At 36.5% G+C, this 4,113-nt stretch overlaps 1 long non-coding RNA gene across 1 annotated transcript in view; it reads right to left on the bottom strand.

Annotated features, from left to right (window-relative positions):
• Nucleotides 1–4,113, bottom strand: part of LOC128248148 (uncharacterized) — a 42,380-nt gene that overhangs the window by 4,799 nt on the left and 33,468 nt on the right. The window contains exon 2 of the long non-coding RNA XR_008264436.1: nt 1,644–2,115. This is a non-coding gene — a long non-coding RNA (uncharacterized LOC128248148). The remainder of the gene's footprint in view (nt 1–1,643; nt 2,116–4,113) is intronic.

Here is a 4,113-nt window from a genome sequence, read left to right as displayed (position 1 = left end):
TTATATATATTTGTAAGTCCTGGTGTTTTTGTTATGTATTTGTCTGAATATTTTTTTATTATACCTAAGGCACCTACTATGATAGGAATTGTTTCTGTTTTTAGATTCCACATTCGAGTTATCTCTATTTCCAGGTCTTTGTATATTATTATTATTATTATTATTATTATTATTATACTTTCTTAACTTTCCTGTACTTTCTGTTCTTTCCTTTTGTCGTTTCTTCCTACACTCGATGTTCTTACTCTGTTTTCTCTAATCTGCACCTGTTACTTTGCCTCCCCCTCCCTCCATTTCTTTTCTCCTTTCGTCTTCTCTTCTCCCTTTCTCCCCACTTTCTCTCTATTTGTTCCATCTTCCTCTTTTCTTTCTCTGTTTTGATTTTTCTTCTCCCACCTCACATATATTTTCTTCCCCTCACGCCTTTTTCATTTTTTCTCCTCACGCCTTTGCTTTTTTCTCCCCACACCTTTTGAATTTTTCCTTCCCACGTTTAATTTCCTCCCCACGTTGTTTTTTCTTCCTCTCGTACTATCATGCCAGACTACAAATCTTTCCTCCTCACTCTTCACAACCGCCTAAAGTAGGGGTTTTCAAACTTTTTGACTTGCGGACCCCTTTATATTTCAGGCTTTACCTTAGGGACCCCCTTATAAACGCTTATGAAATTTATACATAAATGTTTGCTTAAAATAACATATATTTTTACATTTATTTATTTAACTGTATTTAACAATTAGGTTTATTGTCAATTAAAAGATTTCGATTAAAAAACATATACAAAATCAAATTGCCCATAAAAAGTATTTGCTGTCCACGAACCCCCTGTCTTGTCCTTGCGGACCCCCTGTGGTCCGCGGACCACAGTTTGAAAACCCTTGGCCTAAAGCACCACCTCTGCACACTTTCTTCTGAATACTTTCAACCTTTCATTAAACTTTCATTACTTATTTCCAAAAAAAACTCGTTTCTCTAGCCACATTTCGTTTCTCAGTCGCTGCTTACGTCACCGCCTCATCCCTAAAGGTTTCCGCCTCCATTTCCACCCCACTCTCCACTCTGCTACAACCATCCTACCTATTCGCCATGATAAATCGCTGACCACTACACACATATTTTTTTCTCTCCTTGTTTCTCTCCTTGTTTCTTTCTGTGTTCCTTTCTGTGGAAGAGCGTAGGCTCGAAACGTTAAAGACTTTTTCAATTCCCGAGCGTTATACTAATACATCTATTTGTTTTCTACACCACCTGTCTTCGTCTGTTGTTTTTTTTTGTGAATTCTCCCTATATACACTGCAGTATATGATGCCGGCTGGAGAACATAACTATTTAAATTATTATTTATATAGATAGGGTGATAAATTGAATATTGATTCAATTTAAAACCAAATGGCCTAGCATACAAAAAAATCTGAAAATTCAGAAAAAAATGTATTACACGCGTATAAGGGATGACCACTAGGTGGACATCCAATATGCTAGAAAGAGGTCATCACCGACCCTACCACAAAGAAAAATAATGTTCTCCAGAAAAATTTCACAAAAGAACAGGACAAAAAGAGAAATATAAAATAAAGGACACAGACACGTATACGTTTTAGATGATATGTACATTTAGTCGTTCAAAATCACAGGAACTTAACTGTTTATATTTACTGGATTCCTGTAATTCATTTTGCACTTTTGTTCACACCGTCCCTCCATGTATTAGTTTTCTTTTTAAACAACACTGAAAGCAATAACTGAACTGTAGAAAACAGAGAGTGAGAGGCAAATAATAGAAGCAATTGATAATTCACAGTGTAACCTTTTTTTTAATCCTTGGGTAGCAACTGTTATCTCCTATTTCCTTACCCTTAGAAAGTATGAAAAATGGTTATTTCCTTCGAACTTTGCTTTTGTTACATTTCTTCAAACCCGAAAGAATCCCTCTCAATAAATGGCTATGATGCTCCCCAACTACGGCTGTTCATGATCAGAGATACACATGTTGACAATCACTAAGGGATATGCTCAAGTGGTTATGGTCAAACAACTGACGATCAAATCTGTGACATTGAGCAGAATATTTGCCATAATGATATTTCTGCTTCAGCAACTCAGTTCTGAATTTGTCTGAAATGTAATGGAAAATCGATCAGTTTAAAAACATTGATGTCCAGGTCACAAAAGCAAAGTTTGAAGGGAATAGTTGTCATTTCCTTCGATTTCTAGATAGAAGCAAATAGGAAATAACACTTATTGACCAAAAACAATAAATAGATAAATGAATAAATAAATGGAAATAAAAAATTTGTTACACAGTATTATCCACTGTCTTGGACTCTTTTTTCATGCTCCAATCCCTGAAAAGTGTCCCAAGAGCTCAACTCATTCGGCAGTTATGACTGTGTCACCACTGTTTACATTAGTCAGCATTTCCAGCTTGTCATACCTAAATATTGCTAACTGGAATTGATATTGTGAGTTATGTGTCTAAACTAAAACTAATGCCACTGATCATCACCCAGTACATCATAGTTGACGAGTGTCGTTGATATCTTGCATTTGTAATATTTTGAGTTAATAATCGGTAGGCGTCACTTTGCAGTAGAGGTCACTCATTTTCAGCCAAGTGGACTGAAAGTAAAGTACCTTGCCCAAATATTGTATATATTGTTCGATCCGAGAATCGAACCCTTGGATTTACGATCGTGAATCGAATAGCTTAACCACTTCGCCACGTGCTCCCACAGAATACGAAATGCCAGCGTCTTCTTTTATTGTTGGCGAATCTCAAGTTATCCTGCATCAGAGCATTCAAGCTGTAACCAGATGTCAGTTTTTTGAAGCATAGTGTCTACACGAACATATTATTCTATGCAACTTCCTTTTCTTATATTATCATTTAACAGAAATTTGGCAGCAATTGATGAAACTCGGTATTGCGGCTTTACCATTACTGGAATACACACACATACTCACATATCTTATTATACTGATGACTGTGCGGCGATATGTATATATGTGGTCAAAACATCCTCTTCTATTACTTTATTTTTAAAGTCAAAACATGGAAATTTCGATAAATAGAAGTTCAAGAACGAAACAAAACTTCATCAACAAACTGGAACTCAGGACTGAAGATATTAAATCTAATGCATTTTCAACTGAGTGATTGCAACTACCAATAAATAAAGATACAATTTGCACTTATACATATTGTCACTACATTGAGAAAATTTTGCTGATCTATGCCAAATCCAATACATTTAGGAATGAGTGAAGAAAATGCTAAACTTGTAATGATTGTCTTCATAAATGCAAGGTCATAAACTTAATTGTAGGAGTTTGTCGATTAAATCGACCCAATTATTTAACTGTTTATTTTATCGAGATTGAAGTGATGAAAGGCATAGTTGATTCTGGTTGGATTTTTATCTTAGAGCGCAAAGGAACACATCAAAATACGAAAAGACATTTTTCCCACGCGCTCTAACAATTGTGTCATTCAAATAATAGTTTCTTACAGACACAGAGCCATGCTTTTTGGGGAAAAGAATTGACGTGTGGGATGAAGGTATCCTTAAACTGGAGACCTGTTCTGGTCTGAAGATAATTTGCAACAAAATGCACTCTGTTAAATGCCACCAAGAGCCAGATGGTGGCATCAAACCAGCTGACAGACTACGAGTTACCAGACTTGTACCAGGGGAATGAAAGGTAAAGTAGCTGTTGAGGAGATTCAAACTCAGAACATAAAGGAGCACAACCTTAATACGATTGAATGCTTTCACCGGTAACTTACGGATTCTGCCATCTATCGCAAAATACCTCGTTATATCTTTTATCTTCTACCTGTTTCAGCCATTGGATTGCGGTCCTGCGAGGGCACCGCCTTGAAGGGCTTCAGTTGAACAAATCGACCCCAGTACTTACTTTTTAAAGTCTGGTACATATTCTATTGGTCTCTTTTGTTGAAACGCTTTCATACGGGGTCCGTATTCAAATAAACACCGGTCAAGCTTTTTTAGGATACAAAAATAAACACAAAGACACGCATGCACGCACGCACGTACACACACACACACACACACACACACACACACACACACACACACACACACACACACA

This window comes from Octopus bimaculoides, chromosome 6, assembly GCF_001194135.2.
Source record: "Octopus bimaculoides isolate UCB-OBI-ISO-001 chromosome 6, ASM119413v2, whole genome shotgun sequence".
Classification (NCBI taxonomy): domain Eukaryota; kingdom Metazoa; phylum Mollusca; class Cephalopoda; order Octopoda; family Octopodidae; genus Octopus; species Octopus bimaculoides.
This window is presented reverse-complemented; position numbering and strand designations above follow the sequence as displayed.